General features: G+C 40.7%; 1 pseudogene; it reads left to right on the top strand.

Moving 5' to 3' along the window:
• The window catches only part of LOC139355717 (large ribosomal subunit protein uL23-like), a 40,625-nt pseudogene extending 17,404 nt beyond the window's left edge, over window positions 1-23,221 (top strand).
• The last annotated feature ends 604 nt before the right edge of the window (window positions 23,222-23,825 follow it).

Raw genomic sequence — 23,825 nt, 5'->3', positions numbered from 1 at the left:
CAATCTGGCAGTTCCTCAAAAAGTAAGACATAGAATTACTCTTTGATCTATCAATTCTATTCAAGTCTTCATACTGAAGAGAATTAAAAACATATGTCCACACAAAAACTTGTAGAGCAGCATTATCCATAATAGCCAAAAAGTAGAAACAACCCAAACGTCCACCAACTGATGAGCGAATAAATAACGTGAAGTATTTCCACACAATGGAATATTACTCAGCCTCAAAAAGGAATGATTGCCAGAGGTTGGAGGAGGAAAAAATGGAAAATGCAGTTTCTTTCTTGGGTGCTGAAAATATGTTAGAATTAAGTAGTGGTGAAGTCTGTGCTACTTCCAGAAAGTGCTAAATTGAACACTTTACATGAGTAAAATGTAGTATGTGAATTATATCTCAACTTAAAAATCAAGAACATTTTCCAGAAATAAAGTTTATGATTTTCAGGTTTAAAAGATCTATTGAGTTCCTCTCAAAATGAATTTCAAAGTTCTTCTACACTAAACACATTATTGTGAAATTTGATAACATCAGAGATAAAGATCTGAAAAGCTTCCAGAGAGGTGAAAGAAAAAGATCACCTGCAAAGAATCAAGAATGAAAATAGCACTGAAGTTTTTCACTGAAATTCTAGATATAATAAGAAAATGAAATTTGGCCTTCACATTCTGAGAGAAATATATATATTTTAAACCCAACTAAACTGTCAACCCAGTGTGAGAATAGTGCACAGGCATTTTTGGATATGCACAGCATCAAAGCTTTACCTTAGATCAGGAAGCTACAGTAAAGTGGCAACCTAGGAAATGGGATAAAGGAATTCCAGGAACAGGTGATCCATGCAGGAGAGAGAAGCAGCATTGCCGAGAGCCAGGGGTGAAGCAATTCAAGCTGGAGACACTGAGACAAACACAGGAGCCCCTGGCATTCTCTGAGAGGCAGTGCAATGGTTCTGCACTGTGTGCAGAACTAAATGTGGCATTTACCTCTTATTGGTTACAATGTGCCTTCCCAGGCCTGCCAGCAGAGATTCTAAATCCTAGTGCAAATGATATGGCAACACTTGTGATTATAGACATGAGTGTTTGAATTACAGATCTAAGTCCAAACCCAAATCCTCTCAGTAATTAACTGTATGCTGTCATTTAATTACTTAATCTCTCCAGCATGCCACTTCCTCAGACCAATTCGTATGGGAATATAAATTCATAGGAGTGTTATAAAGGGTAGTTTGTACAATGAGCTTGTGACTATGAAATGCTTAGCATGGCATCCAAAAAGTCCTCAATAAGTGGTGCAACAATACCTTTTTATTACAGGAAACACACCCAACTTAGAAAACAGCGTTCATGGGGGATTAAGAGAAGTAACTACAGTCGGGTGAGCAGAGGGAGCCAGCGTAGGGAGGGCCTTTCCTAGGTGAGGCATCCACCGCATTTGAAAGTGGGATGCGGGGCCAGAGCTGAACATCAACCAGGACAGGCAGGAATGAAGTAAACAGCTCATACCTATTCCTTCATGGGTCAGTTCCTTTCATTTTCACTTTTGACTCTGATGCAAAATTAGAACTCTTCTCTGCTCAAATGTCACTATTCTTAATAAAGTAAATAAGTAGGATCCAAAAACTTCAATTGCGTAAAATACATGCTTTTGTTATTGCAAGGCAAATGGGAAATATTTTGCAGTTGGTCATCGCCATCACAATAACACAAATTCTAAAACTTACACTGTTTACAACTGAACCACGCCCTCAAATAATCAAAAAATGGTCCCTCCCTAACCTCTCTCCCCGGCAAGAGAAGGTCTTTGGCCGCCCCAACCTTAGCAGGAGAGGAGGAGGAGAGTGGGAGCCCACAGTTGCAGTGGCAAGAAGCCTGAGGGCTGATGGCTTTGACCAAATAATAGGGAATTGGGTTGACTTGTTTGAATCATTTTCCAAAAACTGATTTATAAAACAGATCAGACTCATTGAAGGAGTTGGGGAATGGGAGCCCACCCCTCAGTCTCCAGCCTCCCCAAACTGTGTGTTTCTCCAGAGTAACCTTGAGCCTCTCCCAGCATGGATTAAAACCCATGGCTCTTCCAGATCTAAAATCTGAGGCTCTACAATTTAAGTCATAGTTAGGCACTTCCATACCTGTGATGGTAACATGCTTACATACTCAGTCTATCATTGTTTAATATTGAATGAAAGACACACATTTTGTTTACTTCCTTTTTTTTTTTTTTTTTTTTTTTTTTTGAGATGGAATCTTGCTCTGTCGCCCGGGCTGGAGTGCAGTGGCCGGATCTCAGCTCACTGCATGCTCCGCCTCCCGGGTTTACGCCATTCTCCTGCCTCAGCCTCCCATGTAGCTGGGACTACAGGCGCCCGCCACCTCACCCAGCTAGTTTTTTTTTTTGTATTTTTTAGTAGAGACGGGGTTTCACCGTGTTCGCCAGGATGGTCTCGATCTCCTGACCTCGTGATCCGCCCGTCTCGGCCTCCCAAAGTGCTGGGATTACAGGCTTGAGCCACCGCGCCCGGCTTGTTTACTTCTTATGCAAGAGGTTAGCTGTGTTCACCTGTGTTGTCTCAGGGTCAGCTCTTTTTTTTTTTTTTTTTTTTTTTTGAGATGGAGTCTCGCCTGTGGCCCAGGCCGGAGTGCAGTGGCGCAATCTCCGATCACTGCAAGCTCCGCTTCCCGGGTTCATACCATTCTCCCGCCTCAGCCTCCCGAGTAGCTGGGACTAGAGGCGTCCGCCACCACGCCTGGCTAATTTTTTGTATTTTTAGTAGAGACAGGGTTTCACCGTTCACAGGGTGGTCTCAATCTCCTGACCTTGTGATCCGCCCGCCTCGGCCTCCCAAAGTGCTGGGATTACAGGCATGAGCCAACACGCCTGGCCAGGTCAGCTCTTTATTTTCAAGAATCCTGTCCCATTTCCTGCAGTCTATTGACTGGGGAAAAGATGTGTCAAAAGTTAAAAGTATGTTGGGCAAAGCCTTAGAAACACAGCTTTTCTGACAAAAACAAGCAATGGGGATAAGACTCCCTATTCAATTAATGGTGCTGGGATAACTGGCTAGCCATGTGCTGAAGATTGAGGCTGGACCCCTTTCTTACACCATACACAAAAATCAACTCAGGATGGATTAAAGACCCAAAAATATAAAAACCCTGGAAGACAACCTAGGCAATACCATCCTGGACGTAAGAACAGGCAAAGATTTTGTGACAAAGACACCAAAAGTAATAGCAAGGAAAGCAAAAATTGACAAGTGGGATCTAATTAAACTAAAGAGCTTCTGTACAGCAAAAGAAACTACCAACAAAGTAAACAGGCAACTTATGGAATAGGAGAAAATATTTACAAACTATGCATCTGACAAAGGTCTAATACAGCATATATAAGGAACTTAAACAAATTTATAAAAGAAAAACAACCCCATTAAAAAGTGGGCCAAGGACATGAAGAGGCACTTCTCAAAAGAAGACAAACATGTGCCAGGCGTGGTGGATCAAGAGGCTAGGTCCCCACCAGCTCTAAGGTACACAATCTCAAAGTAATCTCAGCACTTTGAGAAGCCAAGGTGGGCGGATCAAGAGGACAGAAAATCGAGACCATCCTGGCTAACACGATGAAACCCCGTCTCTACTAAAAATATCAAAAATTAGCTGGGCGTGGTGGCAGGCACCTGTAGTCCCAGCTACTTGGGAGGCTGAGGCAGGAGAATGCCATGAACCCAGGAGATAGAGCTTGTAGGGAGCCAACATCCTGCCTCAGCTTTCCAAGTAACTGGGACTACAGCTGTCCGCCACCACACCAGACTAATTTTTTATCTTTTTAGTAGAAACAGGGTTTCACCATGTTAGCCAGGATGGTCTCGATCTCCTGACCTCATGATCCGCCCACCTCGGCCTCCCAAAGTGCTGGGATTCCAGGCGTGAGCCGCATCGCCCAGCTGGAAAATATTTTCTTCTAAGGTGAGATGCAGCCCCCACTGGAGAGGAAAACACCAGAGAGTTTTAAAAAGGAAAAACCAAGGTAAACTGAGGAGCTTCTTGACAGGAGACATAGCAGAGTCCACTCAGCTGGGGTGAATCTCTGCAGCTCCCCAACAGGACAGTGAGCAGGACCCCCAAGTCACTGGTCCCTGCAGCATGGGAGCAGCATGAGCCATCTGTGGTCATATTGTCTCCTCTGGCAGCAGCCTCCAACCAGAAATCCATCTCGGGGTCTGTCCTCACAGGAACCTGATGCCAGAGCTGTGTGCTGAAAGGATTTGGACACAGGTATTTTGTGAAACTGAGCATTTTCCAGGTCTTGCTGGAGGTCATTCTGTGTGAACTTGATGGAGCTCTTTCTCATGGGCTTTTTTTCTAAGTGCGGGAGAGCATGGCCTGCGTGACTGCTGGCTTTCAGCACGTAGTGTGCAAACCCAAGCCAGGGTGTGTAATTCACTGTAGCCCTTGACAAAATAGCAGGGGATAAAAGTCATTTCTTAATCTTCTGTTTATTACTCTCAGCCAATTAACTTCTATCTATAGAAGATATTTTGCCATTTTTTTTCAAAATGGAGAAATACCATGCTCTTTAAAAAGTCTTTTAGAGGCACAGACTTCTCAATTTCATTACTTTAAAATCAGTAAAAGATAGAAAAAAGTGAAATTTACGTATCAAAGACATTTTCTTTTGGCAAAATATTCTATTTTGTGTTTTTTTGTTTGTGAATTTTCCGTGCATGTGTCCAGATGCATAAGGAGTTTATTCATTCAATTAAGTTAAAACATTAGATAACATGGTACATTCAAAAAGTAGTGAGGATACATTTTGTTTCTGTCTCTTTAACTGAGAAAACTGGCTGATGCCTCCTGTGTGCGAGCACTGTGTAGCTGATGCAGATACGGAAACTGAGGTTTTCTTACTTGCTGCCACTGGCCTGGGCACTGGAAGTTGACTCCAGCAGGGCAGGGTGTCTGTTTTTATTACCACTCAGCAAGCACCATATACGGGTGTGTCTGCCCTCTAGTGGATGCTGGCAGGCACTGTTCTTATTACCTCTTAGCATGTGCTGCACAAATACACAGGGGTGTCTCTGCCCTCTAGTGGATGCTGGCAGGCACTGTCGTTATTACCACTTGGCAAGGGCCGCACAAATACACGTGGGTGTGTCTCCCCTCCAGTGGATGCTGGCAGGCACTGTTCTTATTACCACTTGGCAAGCGCTGCACAAATACACGCGGGTGTCTCTGCCCTCTAGTGGATGCTGGCAGGCGCTGTTCTTATTGCGACTCAGCAAGCACTGCACAAATACACGCAAGTGTCTCTGCCCTCTAGTGGATGCTGCCAGGCACTGTTCTTATTACCACTCAGCAAGTGCCGCACAAATACACAGGGGTGTGTCTGCCCTCTAGTGGATGCTGGCAGGCACTGTTCTTATTACCACTCAGCAAGTGCCGCACAAATACACACGGGTGTGTGTGCCCTCTAGTGGATCCTGGCAGGCACTGTTCTTATTACCACTCAGCAAGAGCTACACAAATACACGCAAGTGTCTCTGCCCTCTAGTGGATGCTGGCAGGCACTGTTCTTATTACCACTCAGCAAGTGCCGCACAAATACACAGGGGTGTGTCTGCCCTCTAGTGGATGCTGGCAGGCACTGTTATTACTACTCAGCAAGTGCCACACAAATACAAACGGGTGTGCCTGCCCTCTAGTGGATGCTGGCAGGCACTGTTCTTATTACCACTCAGCAAGCACCACACAAATACACGCTGGTGTCTCTGCCCCCAGTGGATCCTGGCAGGCACGGGTCTTATTACCACTCAGCCAGCACCACACAAATACACACGGGTGTGTCTGCCCTCTAGTGGATCCTGGCCAGCACTGGGAGCAAATGTGACTATAAATAAAATTAAAGATTTTAAAAATACCCATTATCTCCAGAAGGGATTTAATTCTAAGAGGAGGCTTTTTTGTTTTCTTTTTCAAATGGGCTGATGTGTAAAAATAATACAGGACTGGAGATGATGGAAAAAAGCACGCTGCATTTGCCTTTCAGCATCTATAATGACTGAATCCTTCCTCAGCGCTGCCACAGGGAGCACATTCACACTTGTGTCACACAAATACCAGGGCTAGGTCAAAAAACCAAGTGTTACCTGGAGGAAGCCACAAAGGCTATGAGACTAAGCCTTCATCTAGAAGACACTTGACAGTTCAGAAGCTGAGATCCTGCAAGGTGTCTTGGAGAGCTTAGCTGTGACCCTGCACTGTATGGAAGGGTGGGCAGTGGGGCCCAGGCAGGTGAAGAGAATTGTCCACTGTTGAGCATCATCAGCCTAAAACCCACATGCAATGCTGTTGCTGCAAAACCACCGACTGTTGAAGACACAAACCACAGAAACAGAACACCTTTATGGTCTCACTGTGCACCTGGTGACTTTTCAGAAGATGAAGATTAAACATATTAATCATAAATTCAAAGTGTCAGAAGAAATACTAGGAGATTTTCTAATCTCTGCTACCATGACTTTTTTTTTTGCAAGATTCTTGAATTATTGTAAATAAGCTCACATAGGCCAAAGTGCTCCCCTGAAGTCATCCAGAAAGAGGCAAGCTGCTAATCCCCATGTCTGACACATCTGTGTTTTCTCAGGATAATACAAAAATTAAAGATAAGGGAGAGAGAGAGGGACAGAGACAGAGAGAATTGGAGCTAAGAGAAAACACTTTCATGTTTTGACCCCCAAAATTCCCAGTGAACATTCCCGTTGCCAGCAGGTGAAATCCAAGGCCCTGGCTCTGGGATCCTGCTCTTTCCTATGTTGATTCCTGTTCAAATTTGGCATAGAAACAATATGGAGCTTGTTACACTTCTCTGGACAAGTCATTATGCTTTTGGCTCATAGGCTCCACTTCCCCAGACACTCCTTTGTCCTAAACTTCAAGTAATTCAGCTTTACCCTTCGGAGAACAGCTCAGCTGTCACTTCTTCTAAGGACCCTCCCTAGCTGTCTCTCCAACAGAAGGGCCCCCACTTTGTTCTTTGCACCTCTGTCCCTCGAAGTGCTGCTGTTGTCTGTGGAGGGTGGGACCCCGGGGACTAGAGCCCCTCTCATGCTGGAGACACTCAGCACTCAGTAAGTGTATGCTGAGTGGATACAAGTGCAGCAAGCCTGCACAGTCTTACAATGTGTACTCTCATGTCTGGAATAGAGCCCCATTTTCATTCTTTGTAAAATGAGTAAGTGGGGCTGGGTGACCCATACTCTCTTTTCAACTCAGAAGTCCACTATGAGCCTGACATCAAATAGCTTCCCAGCCAGCACCAGGCCAGGACCCAGGTTATTCAATGTGCCTGTGTCCCCCACAGCATGGGGAAAGCATGGAGAAATGGGACCAGTTCTGCTGCCTGCTGCCCAGTACCAGCCAGCAACTCCAGGCTCAAAAAGCCAAGGCACCTGCAGGAGATCTTGGTTATTTAGTAGCTGTGATTGGGCTGGGAGGGGAGTGTGTTCACTTCTAATTTTCCAGTGACTAGCACGAGACAGTTTGAAATGTGATTTTTTTCTCTTGGCCCCCCCAAAAAAAAAAAAAAAAAAAAAAAGGCTTTTTTACCTTCTCATCCTTGGAGCCATTGGCATTAGCTATGGGCCTGATAGTTTAAGAAAACTTTATTCTCCAAAGTAACATTTTGATAAATAGTGTAATTATTTATTACAGCAAAACCATTGCTTAAATGGGCAAAACTCTAGAGGATAGGAAAACACACTCTTGAAAAAAGGTGGTGATGCCCTGAAATTCAGCAAACTGCAGGGGCATGTGTTGTTCTATCCCAGGTCAGAGTGTGTCAGTGATCACTCAATGCCACTCACAGACCACCAACTTCAGAATATCTAGGTGTAAAGGTCTGTACAATAGTCGTAACATAATAATGTAAACAATTTTACATTATTAATAATTATTTATATTATACAATTACACAATGTAAACACTATTAAAACATGTTTGTCTTCAAAGAATGGCCTTGGTTTCTGTGGGCAGTGTCTCCTCATGGAAAGGTTGTGCATTCCTGCTAAATCACGGACAAAACGGGCCCCCAGGAGCTCCAGGCTGCAGCAGCAGCTTCTCATCTATGTCCTTCACTGCATGATGTTGTTGTTGACTTTGAAAGCTCCTTTTCGTCTAGTTTTATCAACAGAGCTGGTATTTCATGAGGATCTACTACATGCCAGGTTCCAGAAAGCTAAATGCTTTTTGTTTGTTATTCACTAAATACAAATAACAACTCTCTTCTCGTTATTCATACAACACAATTTAGTGGAGGGAGATTGAGCGACTTTCCCAGGGTCACACAGCTACTAAGAGCAGAGTTGTGTTTAGATTCATGTCTGAATACTGAACACCGAAATGAACCAGAGGAAAAATCATACATTTCGAAAAAGCCTATTCAAGCCATTTGTTCTTATTTTAAGGAAAATCTTTATGCTAATTTTAAACTCCAAATACTTATGAATGGCAGAGATCTACAGATTTGATTCTGGTGTAAGAGATGATGCTCCCCAGCTGGTTACTGCTACTACCCCACAACCCTGAGCATACTGGACAAATGTCTAAGCCTGGTAGTTAGTGGGGACAATGCTGGTGGAGTCTGAAGTTGTCATGCAGTGACTGATGAAAGCTTAGGCAGATTTGGTGATATATGACACAGAGATGCAAAGAAATGCAGTAGCTGACAGACACAGGATGGCTCTGGGAGATGCAGAAGGAGCATGTCACCCAAAATAGAGCCAAACGGATATCCTTAAGGAAGGAGCAAAGGGGCTGAAGAAGGGATTTGTCATGAGAGATGGGACAGAAAGTTCTCTAGAGTCAGAGGGAGAGCATGAGAATGTCAGGAAGGGACGAGAGATTCTCGCATATCTGGGAAGCTGACAATCCATCAGCATGGCCACGAGGAAAATAAGGAGAAGCGGAAATAATAGATGAGGCTGGATATAGAAACAGGGTTCAAGCTGTGTCTATTGTGGTAAAGAGTTGTGATTCTATCCAGAAGGCAATAGGTAGCATTCTAAACAAAGATCTTTTAAAACAAGGGTCAGAAAATATTTTCTGCAAAGGGCTAAATGTTAAACATTTTAAGTTTTCCAAGCCATATGGTCTCTCTGTTAATGATTTAGCTCTTCCATTGTACCATGAAAACAGCCAGAGATGTCATATAACACATATATGTGGCTATGTCCCAGTACAACTTTACTTACAAATGCAGACTGCGTCAGACATGGCCCATGTATGGTATTTTGCCACACCCTGTTTTAGAAAGCTCAGGTTTGTGATATGATGGAGAATGCCTACGAGATTTCTTGTTTTAAATGGTAGAGTGAACATACACTGCAATTCTATCCTGCTTGACCCAAGCTCTTGATAGTGAAAGGTAGAAAAGATAGTAAATAGATAGATGATAGGCAGGTAGATAGACGATAGATAAAGAAAATATGTAGCTGTTCCAGAAAACAGAAAGGGATCACTTCATGAACCAAAAACAAAGTAATATACTTTAGAAAGGAAGCAGGCTGGAAAACCCACAGTTGCAAAGCGAATAAAATTTCCAATTGCCTCTTTGAGTCCCTTCCTGGAAGTAGTCACAGCCAACTTCCTCCTCTGTTTTTTGTTTATTTGTTGTTTGCTTTTTTTGTGGGGTTTTTGTTGTTGTTGTTTGCTTTAAAAAAAAATCCCTTTCCCTGCTTTTTTGTCACAGCAGCCTTTGTCACTTCAAACACTGCAAGTGTTCTTTTAAAAAAATTATATCAACCTTTCAATTAAAATGCAACATGTCTGCAACCTGGTATCTAGAGAGGTGAGATGGACAAAGGAGCCCTTGTTACTGCACGTTTTCTTGCCCCAGCCTTCACCTTGCACACAGCAACAGACAATGCACAAAGCCACTTCCTTATGGACTGAAATTCTGATCCTTTTATGACCGGCCTTTCCATCCTTCACCTTCCCCTCTCCCACGCTGTGAATGATTGTATTGGACATTTTTGTTTTAATCTCAGTGACAGGGGAACACAGGTAGCTCTAATATAACTGTGACCCAGATGCTTCTGTTTCTAGCATGTATTTATTTTGTAGCAAACATTTACATCCATCATTTTTCACTGTCTTTTGAAAATAATTAGGCAATATCTCATATGAGGTAGAATGTTTCTTGTGGTTGTGTTCTGAGGGAAAAAAACTAATCTGTTCTGTATCCAATGCATTCCAGGAACAGTAAGAGGACTTTTGCTTGAATAATTTTTATCCACACTACAGAGTGGGTAATGAGCAGATTATGTAAAAACAATTCTGCTTCACTTCAGTAACAGCCTCCTCAACTCATTTTTTCTCAACAAACTTATTTTTCCAGCAGAAGAATCCCAGGCTTCTTAGAGAACCCAGTGACTTTTTGCACCTTAAATTGGTGAAATCATCATGTTTTCTTCGCCGTATCCACAGTTCAAACAAAGATGAGGCAAAGCTAGACTCATTCCTGAAGGAACCCAAGAAATTCCTCCTTTCTCTCTCTGGAATGCAATGAATTCTCTAGACCATCAGTTCTAACCTTCAAAAACCAAATCTGTTTGTGAGATCTCCTTCAAATACTACTGTAGACCCCAGTGTTTATTCATCAAATTTTTTGAATATTTGTTTTATTTGGAATCAATTTATTTGTAAGTTTAGTATTTCTATTAATATAAGGGAGAAATGTTTAAATTTGTCTATGTCATATGTGCCTCTGGCTTATTGCCCAATCAATTTTAGCCTCAGGCTAAACTTTGGTTTCTGTCTTTAATTTTTGTCAGAACAGATATAAGTAATCTCAAAACATCTGCTTTTATTGTAGGGAGTCATGCTGCCATCTCCATTCCTCTCTCTTTTCTTGCAATCTGGGTGGAAATTCTTTAATATGAACATTTCAACCACCTTCACTCTCTCATGTGCGCTATCGGCACATTCAAACTTATCCAGCCAAGGCTGTCATCTTAGGCCAGGGATTTTTTAGGAATCTATTTTGCTGTGATACGGCTGGCACCCCTTTGACTCATTTTATAACCCCAGGGTTCTTTTCATTTTAGGAGCCCAAGAGCGCAGAAAAAGAAGTAGGCAAGCAATTAAACCCTCTGAGTCAGGAGCGTCTCCCCTTGTGTTAAGCAACATTGTAGAATATCGTATTTAGTAAGCTCCTAGCAGATGAGCCACGTGACTGCTGAGCACACATGCCTGCTTGCTGCTGTGAGCTGAGACACCATCATCATTAGTCCTTTCCACCTCTGGAGGGAATTATAAAGGCCACTTAATAACCTGTAAATCATAGAGAGTTAAAGACGTTTCCCCAAAATGCTGATGACAGAATGAAAGGTGAGGAGTGTTAGCCACAGGTCAAAAGTGCAGGAAAGTCTCTCAATGTGGGTTGTTGAAGAAATGTAGGTCTTTTTTCTTTTGGAAGTCTCACTAGAATGGGGTCAAGGACTCTGCCAATTCTAGGATGAAAAATTGGGATATTAGACACCCTCAGATATTTATCCCAAGTCTTCATTTAGGGCTTTTAATTAGTTTGTTCAACCATCACAATCTCAAATGCTAAGCAGGGCATTTGAATCTCTCCACAGTCCAAATCAGCACCATCTTTTAAAGTTTAGTTTCTCATTATTCTCACCTGATATACCTTATTTATCCCACACCCACCCAATAACATGTCGTGCTCACTGTTATCTTGAGAAAACACTTGAATTTTACTCAACCTGGAGTGCTCTTCACATGTCTTGTCCAGATCCAGTTTGGACTCATTCTTCAGCCTTGCATCAGTCAATGGGAGCTAGGTTAAACTGTGGTGACAGACAACCTCCAAATTTCAGTGGCTCAAAAATCTTCTTCCTCATTTATATACATCTCATCATGGGTCAGGTGAGAGGTAGCTCTGTGCTGTATCATCCTAACACAGGAATCCAGACAGAAGGAGGGACCATCTATAAGATCCTCATTGCTACAGAAAAGAGAGAAAAGCATGTGGAATAGAACTCTGTTTCTTGGAAATTTCTCCTGAAAAAGTCACATGTTATTTTCTTCTCACCTCCATTGGCAAAGAAAAAAAAAAGTCATGTGGCCATGTGAAAATTTAAGTAGGTGGGATAGAACAGTAAGAATGCATTCATAAAAAGTGAACTGAAAATATTTGGAGAACAGCACCAATGGCTATCATGAATGCCAACATGCATCCCAAAAAACCCAGTGCTGTCACTCTCCAAACCTTTTATGTCTTGCAAAGTATTAGAACTTATCTGAAGCCATGCCACTCAGAGGGACTACAAAATACATAATGACATTTCCTTTAGGATGTCCTTAGAGAATTCAAGGAAAAGAAGTTAAATAATTTAAAAGTGCATTTGGGTACAGCTATTTACCACTAGAGGGTAAGACTAGAGATAGATCGTAAACATAATAACAGGGATTATGCTCAGAGTCAGGGCCAGAAGTATGGTTTGAGGTGGGGTCATGGTCAGGGTCAAGATCAAAGTTAGGGTCAAAGTAAGGATCAGAATTAGGGATCAGGGTAGGGATCAGGGTTTAGGTTCAGGGTCAAAGTCCTGGGACAGGGTTAGGGTTAGGATTAGAACCAGAGCTTTGTTCTCCTCGGGACCCACCTGAGAGTGAGGCACCATGGCTTTGGAGCACCTAGTAGCGTGTCCACCTTGAAGACCAGAGTTTTGTTGTCCTTAAGACTGACCTGGGGAGATGTTGCTGCAGGCCATTGAGGTAGGTGAGGCAAAAGCTTCCTGTCTGCTCCCCATGTGCTGAGGAGGGAGGTCTGCTATGGGCTTTACTTTCACATGTTACATTCTACAAGTCTTGTTTTACAAAAGCCTCCCTGCCTTGAGGCTTTGGCTGCTCGTCGCTGTTCATCATCACAGCATGCCATAACATATGGTAAGATTTGGGTTTGTTTCTGGGGAGAGATCTTGGTACAGAGAAAGGAGCAATGCTTAGAGCCACCATCAGGACAGTTGGGATGAAAGCTGGGGATGGGCAGAGGCTGGAGGAAACATGTGCACCCCACTGTAAACACTTTTATTCATATTTTAATTACTAATTTTTCTTACAGTGTTAAAGTAGTAAAAAATAGTATTGAAAAATTGAAAAGTAGCCATATTAAAACTTGCAACATTATTTAAGTTTAAATATATTATTTGTACCTCATCAACATTTTTTATTTTGTTGAGAAAGTCTAAGGTTAATTGGCAGCATATTTGTAATAGTAGATAGAACAATATCTCTTTTATGAACATTGACATCCTACATTACATGTGTGAACCCTGAAAATCTGAGACAGCTCAAGGTGGCAGGGGCTCAGCTTGGTTGTATACATTTTAGGAAGACATGAGACATCAATCAATATGTGTAAGATGTACATTGGTTCAGTCCAGAAATTTGAGAAGGCCAGACAGAGGGCTTCCAGATCATAGGTAGGTAAGAGACAAATGGTTTCATCCTTTTTTTTTTTTTTTTTTGAGACGGAGTCTCGCTCTGTCGCCCAGGCTGGAGTGCAGTGGCCGGATCTCAGCTCGCTGCAAGCTCCGCCTCCCGGGTTTACGCTATTCTCCTGCCTCAGCCTCCCGAGTAGCTGGGACTACAGGCGCCCGCCACCGCGCCCGGCTAGATTTTTGTATTTTTTAGTAGAGACGGGGTTTCATCGTGTTAGCCAGGATGGTCTCGATCTCCTGACCTCGTGATCCGCCCGTCTCGGCCTCCCAAAGTGCTGGGATTACAGGCTTGAGCCACCGCGCCCGGCCGGTTTCATCCTTTTGCATTGCTGATTACTCTCTTCAAATGAGGCAATCAGATATGCATTTCTCTTGGTAAGCAGATGGGTAAGTTTGGATAGAATGTGAGGCAGATTTGCCCTCAGCAGTTCCCAGCTTGACTTTTCCCTTTAGTTTAGTGATTTTGGGTCCCCAAGATTGATTTTCCTTTCACAAGGTCTAACATGTTTTCCTATGAGCCTTAATTATTCATTGTGTATTTTATTACACAAATAAGGCACAGATTTTTTAAAAATCATCAACTTTGTGGCTAGCTATATAAACATAATTACACAGAAGCTCAACTAAATTTGCAAACATTCCAGAGTTTGGGTTTCCAATAATTCTTTCTGATTCTTTAAAAGGTAAAAGTATTTTTTTCCCGTAAAACATAGCAACATCTAAAATCACCTGTAGAATGTCCTGCCATTTTTGTTTCTCTAGTTTCCTCATTTTCTGCAAAGCCTCACTGAGGAAATTGACTTTGAATATCCTTTTACACTCTTGTGTTTTAGAAAGCATTGTGGTAAAACATTGAATCATCATGGTCATAAGTTCTCTTCATGTACTTTCTTTCTTTGAATATTTTTTCCCAGTGGCTAATATTTGATTCTGTTGTATTATGGCTAAAAGGTAGCCATGGACACGAAATAAAGACAAGAAGTCTTTGGAATAAGTGATCCCATCACAATGAATCAATTTTCCATTGGAACATATTATTACAAAGTCACTGTTTTGAAAATATTTAGCCATGAATTGAAACAGAGTCTGTAAGGTTTTTTTTTCCTGGTCTAAGGCGAACAGCATTTTAGAGAATGAACCAGGAGACAACTACAGCACAAGAAAAAAATATGATAATTAAGTTTACACATATGTGTGACTACTCTAACAGAAAACATGTAAAGAGCATTTGTTTTGATTTATATATCAATCTGCACTGTTTAATTTTTTGTGTCATAAATGCTCTTATTTAAAAAAACAGGACTAGTTAACAGTGTCAATTACTAGTAATTCGTGGTATAAATAATTAAACAAAGAAGTATTCAAAAAATATAACTGTTTTCAATAAAGTTTTATTTTACATCATTTTTTTTTTACTGACTCAGAAATTGCCCCCCCCAAAAATGCAGAGATTTCCCATGTAGCTGCAATCTAGTTTCATCTCTTATTAACATCTTCTATCAGTGTGTCTCACATGGCTTATTAATATCTTACATAATTTGTCATAGTTAATGAACCAATACTGATAGACTATTATTAACTAAAGTTCATATTTCATTTGGATGCCCTTGGTTCTGTCTTACTCTGACCCAGGATCCCATCCAGGATCATGCATGACATGTAGTCATCACGTCCCTGTGGGCTCTTCCTGGCTGTGACAGTGTGTCAGGCTTTCCATGTCATGATGACCTTGATAGTACTGAGGAGGATTGGTCAGGAATATTGTAGAATGTCCCCCATTGTCACTGCATGTTCTCAAGGTGAACTGTCACCTTTGATGTTCACTTGGATCATTTGGAAGAGCTACTGTTTGTCAGGTTTCTCCACTGTGAAGTTATTTTTCCTCCTTGCCCATATTGCATGTGTTCTTTTGGAGCAAGTCACTGTGCAGAGCCCACACTTACGGAGTGAGGAGTTGGCTCCACATTATTGATGGCTGAGTGTCTACATCAATTACTTGGAATTCTTTTGCAAAGGAGATTTCTATGCAACTCTGTTTTCTTATTCACCTGTGTATTCAAATACAGACACCTAGATAATTACTTTCAGCTTTAATTATTATTCAACACTACAATTCATTCCTGTGTTGGCCATCAGTAGCTGTTGTTATTGGCTATTATTTTTCTTTGATATGTTTTAATTTTTTTTAGTACTTACTTACTTTCTGATACTTCAAGATTATCCCGACTCCTATATTTACTGTCCCAGTTCTAGTATCAGACATTTCTTCAAAGAGCCTGATTCCTTTCAGAATGGTAGGAAAACTTACATCTGGCTGCCGAATGAGCACATTGTTGAATGAGCACTTGTTCCTCATTAGCAATGCTAGGAAGTATATGTGTGTGTGTAACCTACCTATACACACCTAATTATAAAGTTTTCTATGTAGAACTGTGTGTATCTATATTAAACTAAACATAAGTTTACGTTCATGTCTCCACCTCTGATCTACTAGCACATGAATCATTCTAGCCTTCTCCCGTTGCTAATTTGTAACCTCCCACTTCAACAGTGAGAGACCTGGTTCCTACCATCTGCAACTTATGTAAGTCATTGTTTTATTCCAGATACAGATACTGTGGTTTTACAATTGTTCACAATTGCTTCTGTTGGAAAGAACTTTATAAAATAGAATCCAGTGATGAAGTATAGTTCGTTTGCCTTCAGCATACGGATTCTATTAATTTTCAAAGTGACTTAGGTCAACACCATTTTCCCTACACCTTCAGTGAGTTTTTTCCTACTTTTGTGTCTTAGTCTGTTTTGTGCTTCTGTAACAGAATACCTGAGGCTGGGTAATTTATAAATAAAAAAGGTCCTTTTGGCTCACAATACTGGTGCCTGGAATGTCTGAGATTGGGCAGTTGCATCTGGTGGAGTCTCAGTCTTTTTCACCTCATGGTGGAAAGTGGAAGGGGAGCAAGGGGTGCACCAGAGATCACATAGCAAGAACGAAAGCAAGAGGGAAGCCAAGGAACCCAGACTCTTGTTAACTACCTACTCCTGCAGGAATTAATCCATTCCTGTGAGAGCAGAACTCACTCATCCCCATGGAGAACATTAATCTATTCATGAGGGATCCGTCCCCATGACCCAAACACCTTCCACTAGGCCCCACTGCCCCACACTGCCACATTGGGGGTCAAATTTCAACATGAGTTTTTGCAGGGACAAACCACATCCAAACCATAGTAATTTGTAGCATAGTTAAATTATTTTTCACATGATGTATTCTGTCCTGGGATACTCCACATCCTGAGTAATTTTATTTAATTTGAATAGAGTTTGATTTACCCATTTGGTTGTAAAATTCTGCGTATTTTGACCAATGCATTGTGGTAGGTATCCCACTATTAAAGTATCATATGAAATGCTTGAAACCCCCACCCCATGGAGCCAATGGTTTCCCATCTGTGTAGTTTGCTTTCTGCAGTGTCTCATTAAATGAGGTCACACTGTGTGTATTCTCCTCAGACTGTCTTCTTCCACTTAGCAATGTGCATACAAGATTCACTCATGTCTTTGTGTGAGTTGATAGCTTGTTCCTTTCTATGGCTAAATAGTATTCCATTGCATGAATGTACCACAGTTTGGTTATGCATTTTGGGGAGCAAAACCTGCCTCTTCTAACTTTGTTCCAGGGTTGGAGACCTTCAAATTAGCTGACAATAGATACATTAGTAGGAGAGACAATACTTGACTTCTTATTCCACAAGTATCATTGTGGGACAAAATTCATCAGATGCAGGATCCAGTTTACAAAGAGGTAAAAATAGCCCAAAAACAAGAAACAAGACTAGAATCTGATAACCCATAATAGCTATAGCTTTCCTTTAAAAAAATTTTTTTTCAAGACAGGGTCTGGCTCTGTCACCCAGGCTGGAGTGCAAAGGTGCAACAATCTCAGCTCACTGTATCCTCTACCTCCTTGGTGCAAGTGATCCTCCCTCCTCAGCCTCCTGATTAGCTGGGACTACAGGCACATATCATCGTGCCCATCTAATTTTTATATTTTTGGTAGAGATGGGGTTTCCAACATGTTGCCTAGGCTGATCTTGAACTCCTGGCCTCCCAAAGTGCTGGAATTATAGGCATGTGCCACCATGCCCGGCCAAGTTATAGTTTTCCATTGAAACATAAAATTATTCTCTGTAGTAACCATCATTTTTGACCATAATCAAAGTAAGACTATTCTTGTTTTAAAATTAAGTATAATTTTGTTAGATTTTGCTTGATTATTTACGTAAGTGCAGCAAGAACAGGAGATGACCACATAGGTGCTTTCAAGTTTCTTTGCTGGAAGTTTTCATACAGAATCTCAGATTTGACTTTTAAAGGCCTCATTCAGGCTAAAAGCCAAGCTAAGAACATACTATCAAATTTCAGCTGCAATCCTTGTAGCTTTGTGTGAATTCCTCTCTTCTTGAGTCCCCCCAAATATCCCTAAATTCCTGGGCCTACCAGGAAATGACCTTCTTTACTAACCTGTAAGGCTGTGAACCCTGTAATGTAAGTATCAGGCTGACTTTTCTCAGAGTGCTGTTGGGAATGAAGTTTTTGGTGTTCTTAAAAAAAAAAAAAAGAATTAACATGGTAACAAATAATCTCTTAGCAAGGCGAGCTTTACTTTCTGCAGAAAGGGTGCTACTCAATAGCTGTCCAGCCACAAGAGCACACCGAACAAAGGAGACAGAGTTACTTATAACCTGATGTGTCTACCCTACTGCTGTGTCCAGTTACCATTGGCTGGAATAGGACCTCACATTTTACACTTTACCCAATTGGCTATTAGTTTAAAACTTTCTTAATTAGGTAAGGGGAATAGAACAAAGAAAGAAAAGGAAGTTGCCAGGGATAGTTAAGGAAGCATCTCCAAATAAGGAATGGCATACACTATGGGCTGGGGCTTGTCTAGTTCTGTCCAGGCATGCCAGAGCAAGCTAGGACAACTGATTTGGAACACACACACACACACACACACACACACACACACACACACACAAATAGTGGATAGCAATCTTATAGTAAGAAATTGTGACTTTTTACAATCTTTGAATAAGAACTTTCCCATTTCTCACAGTGCTTTGTAAGCATTGTCTCCATAATAGTCAACCTTACTTCCTTAAAATTGCTGGTCATAACTGATCTTAAGTACACTTCCAAAATATGATATTCCAGTAAAAACCTTGATAATATAACCAAATTTTCCAATTATGTCCTGTTATAAGGTGAACAGATTCTTACTGGACTTTTGCTAATAACTATATCATCATGAAAATAAGAGTGTTCAGCAAGAATTTCAAAATTCTGGAGAGATTAGGCAGGGAAAAAAAGATAAATGCTTCATTTCTGTTTACAAAAGTATAATCTACTAAATTGTTGTAAGTTACAGTTAAATTAAGAGAAAGAGATTTCTTAAATTCAGAAACTAGAACATTAAAGAACCAGCAATGCTCTAAAAAGCTATAAAATTATAATCAATTTTCATCAGTTCATTCAGTGCCACGTAATCAATTCCAGTCTTGCTGGATCTTGGGTTAGCAGTCTCATGACCCCATCAATTTCTCCACCAGGCTTCTGGAGATCTTCACTGAGTCAAGTGTATGGTCTTAAAGTTATTTAAGCAATATCATCAGAAGTCTTTAACCAGAGTACCTGTCATACTCTTTTCCATGAGTCTCAGAGGGAGTCCTGTATCGGAGATGAACATTCTGACCTGTGGCTGATCGCAGGAGCTTTCAGGAAAGCATCAGGGGGAAATAATATCTAAATGACAAAGAGTATGAAATGCCTGTGATTATACCACAGTTGAAAAGGATATTTGATTTTTTCTGTGGCATACAACATTTATTTATTTATTTATTTATTTATTTATTTATTTATTTAGAAACAGAGTCTCGCTCTGTCACCCAGGCTTGAGTACAATGGCGTGATCTCAGCACACTGCAAGCTCCACCTCCCAGGTTCACGCCATTCTCCTCCCTCAGCCTCCCGAGTAGCTGTGACTACAGGTGTCCGCCACCACGCCCAGCTAATTTTTTGTATTTTTAGTAGAGATGGGGTTTCACCGTGTTAGCCAGGATGGTCTTGATCTCCTGACCTTGTGATCCACCCACCTCGGCCTCCCAAAGTGCTGGGATTACAGACATAAGCCACTGCACCCGGCACAACATTTAAAATAATAATTGGAATTATGACTCATAACTCTATACTGGCACATAGCATGGATAAGGAGGACATTGACAAATTTCCAGGAGTTTTATATAATTTCTGAAAACAACATTTTACTGATACAAATATAACACAGGGAAGGTTAGATATCTCTTTTTATTTGTATTTTTTGTAAGGTTTTCCTTATAAAAAAGACATCCTACTTTACTTGTGAATCATGCCCTACTTTTCTTGCATGCTTTGCATAGAGTTGTTTCTAGTTATTCTATTGCTTCTAGTAGTTTTATTTTACACATATTGATTATAATTTTAATACTTAGTAATCTTTTATTTTCCAGAGAAAACTAACAAGTAAACAGTTATAAACTGTCATATATTAGCATTCCATAGTAGGTTAGAAAATGTATGAGTATACCATCTCCCAACATCTACATGGATGTGTTTCCTCATCGTACAATTTCTCATTGTGGTAGACAAAAACATGTTAATTAATGGTCCAAAATATCTTTAGTCTCTCTGTAAAAATAAGAAGCGAAAATTATATAAACTTGAATTATTTATGTTCAGTAATTAATGTTTTAGTATTGTATCTTATTTATAAATGGTCTAGATATTTAATGCAAATCTTTTACTTAGCTTAACTTTAAGGTTAAAAATTACCAAAAGTATTTTGGAAACTACTATTAAGCAGATTTACAGTAAACAAATTATTTTTGAAATAATGTTTTTCGCTTTTCACAAGATGGCACCGAAAGTGAAGAAGGAAGTTCCTGCCCCTCCTAAAGCCAAAGCCAAAGCTTTAAAGGCCAAGAAGGCAGTGTTGAAAGGTGTCCACAACAACATACAGAAAAGAAGATCCGCATGTCACTCACCTTGAGGTGGCCCAAGACACTGCGACTCCGGAGGCAGCCCACATATCCTCGGAAGATCACCCCCAGGAGAAACAAGCTTGACCACTATGCTATCATCAAGTTTCCGCTGACCACTGAGTCGGCCATGAAGAAGATAGAAGAAAACAACATACTTGTGTTTATTGTGGATGTTAAAGCCAACTAGCACCAGATTAAACAGGCTGTGAAGAAGCTCTGGGACATGGATGTGGCCACAGTCAACATCCTGATTCGACCTGATAAAGAGAAGAAGGCATATGTTCGACTCGCTCCTGATTATGATGCTTTGGATGTTGCAACAAAATTGGGATCATCTAAACCGAGTCCAACTGACTAACTCTAAATATATGTATATCTTTTCACCATAAAAAAGAAATAATGTTTTTCATAAGAATGACAACTTAATTAGAATCAAATTTAAAAGCTTTAAGATTTTACATTTCTAGTAAGTATAATATTAGCTTATTTGAGTAGAACTCAAGCAGAATAGGAATTTATGTTTGTTTTATATTCGATAGTGGTAACTTTGAAGACATAGTTGTTTTATTACACCAAAAATATTATATTAACCTTATTTAACTAAGTTTTATCCAAATCGTGTTAACTTAAAAAACATTTGATCAGTTCCTATATTTCTAGGAGTTTGGTGAATATTTATTTATAAATGCTTATGTTTTTCCAAGCCAAGTTAGAATAGAACACTTTTAAAGAATTTTATAAATGAATTTTGCAACGCTAACCTGAGTTAAGAAAATATCACATATACATAACACACATTAATAGACATACAAACACAAATAGAGATTTCATAGCTTTCATCCTGAAATTTCAGCCATGAATCAGGCATAAATATTCTGATGGTTAATTTTAGACATCTACTTGATTGGATTAAGAGACACACAGCTGGTAAAACACAATTTCTGGGCATATGTGTGAGGGTATTTCTGGAAGTCACTGAGATAACCCTGACCCAATGTAGATGGGCACAGATATGGTTTTGCTGTGTCCCCACTCAGATCTCATCTTGAATTGTAGTTCTTATAATTCCTACATGTCGTGGGAGGGACCCAGTTGGAGGTGATTGAATCATGGTGGTGGTTACTGCCATGCTGTTCTCATGATAGTGAGTGAGTTCTCATGATCTGATGTTTTTATAAGGAGCTTTTCCCATTTGGCTCAGCACTTCTCCTTGTTGCTGCCATGTGAAGAAGGACGTCTTTGCTTCCCCTTCCACCATGGTTGTGAGGCCCCACCAGCCATGTGGAACTGTCAGCCCATTAAACCTCTTTGTTCTTTATAAATTGCTCAGACTCAGGTATTTCTTCATAGCAGTGTATAAATGGATGAATACAGGCACCATCCAATTGGTTGAGAACCCAGATAGAACAAAAAGGAAGAGGAAAGGGGAATTATCTCCTTCTGAAATGGAAACATCCTTCTTCTCCTGCCCTTGACATCAGAACTTTAGGGTCTCAGGCCTTTGGCCTCAGAATGAGAGTTACACCATTGGCTTCCCTCATTCTGAGTCCTTTTGACCTGGACTGAGCCATGCTACGCTTTCCTAGTTCTCCAACTTGGCGATAGGCTATCGTGGAACTTCTCAGCCTCCATAATTATGTGAACCAATTCCCCTAATGAGTCTTCTCTCATCTATCTATCTACATATATCACATTGATTCTGCCTTTCTGGAGAACCCTGACTAATGTGATTACAATAATACAAAATTTACTAGTTTATACAGAAGACTTGGTTTTTGTCTTTGCCCCATTTTTTATTTGTATTATAACTGTGTTTCTGGAAAATGGAACAAGTTTTTACCTTCTTCATATGAGGGCTAAAGCTTTTTTCTCACTAATAATTTTGGAGATTTGTAAGATATTCTTTTGTTTTGACATACAATCTTACAGAGGCTGAGAAATAATTTTTTTTCCTGTTTTATTTTTCAGCCCCAGGTGTTTGCTTTTGCAGATTCTTGAGCATGTTGAGAGCCTCCAAGGCATGGAGCAGGGTGCCTAAAGTTTCAGTGATCATAGGGAGTTGAGAGACTCAAATGGGAAGGGAAAGATCTAAAAGGAGGCATTTTGGAAGATAAAAATTTTCTCAAAGGAGCCATTTAAGTTCTAAATAATTCTTAGTAAAGTCATGCAAACAGGAAAGGAAGTAGACAGAATTAGCTCCATATTGGTGGAACACATAGTCAGCAGAGGTTTGAGAAGGGAGAATTTAGTCAACTGAGAAGTTCCCATGAAAAGAGCAAGATCAAGATCACAGAGACACCATGAAACAAAAAGCCAGGAATAACTTCCAACCCAAGAGGAGAACACAGAGGCCTCAAAACCAAAGCTAGGATAAGAAACTTGTGTCCCAAGAGTTACCTTCCAGACAAAGAAGCCTGAGATTCCAACCCAGCTTCACAGAGTACTCACTCAAAATGTTACTGAAACTGTAGGCTTTTCAATGACTTAGCCATGCATGCAAAAGGCATTCCTTAAGGTGGTACAGAAGATGGAGCCCCCATATCCAAAGATAGCCAAGGAGAAAGAAAGACCCCTGTTGGCAGAGCCAGTGGGCAAAGGCAACAGAAAAGGAGACAAGAATCCTAATGGGATAAGATTCTTTCAGATTTAGGATCATACAAACTCCTGAGAATTGGCAGGTTGACAGCCATAAATGGGCTACCAACTTTTCTACTCATTGGATTACAAGTTCTTCAGCATCCAAAATGATTAACAAAATGACAATTTCATAAATTTGGAAAGGAGACATTTCTTTATTTTTATGGTTTTTTTTTTTTTTTTTTTTTTTTTTTTTTTTTTTTTAGATAGAGTTTCACTCTTGTTACCGAGGCTGGAGTGCAATGGTGCGATCTCGGCTCACTGCAACCTCCACCTTCTGGGTTCAAGCGATTCTCCTGCCTCAGCCTCCCAATTAGCTGGGATTACAGATGCCCACCACGAAGCCTGACTAATTTTTTGTATTTTTAGTAGAGACAGGGTTTCATCATGTTGGCCAGGCTGGTCTCAAACGCCTGACCTCAGGTGATCCACCTGCCTTGGCCTCCCAAAGTGCTGGGATCACAAGCATGAGCCACCACACCCAATGAGAGATTTATTTCCTATAAAGAGTTGCAGCCTGCAGGATTGTCCTTCTCACAGACTGGGAAGCATAGCCTCCAGCCAGAAGCTGGAGGGAGAAACAGATGCTTCAAGGGAGATGTAA

This window comes from Macaca nemestrina, chromosome 8, assembly GCF_043159975.1.
Source record: "Macaca nemestrina isolate mMacNem1 chromosome 8, mMacNem.hap1, whole genome shotgun sequence".
NCBI classification, from domain to species: Eukaryota; Metazoa; Chordata; class Mammalia; order Primates; family Cercopithecidae; genus Macaca; species Macaca nemestrina.
The sequence above is the reverse complement of the archived record's forward strand: the minus strand, read 5'-3'. Positions and strand labels throughout refer to the sequence as shown.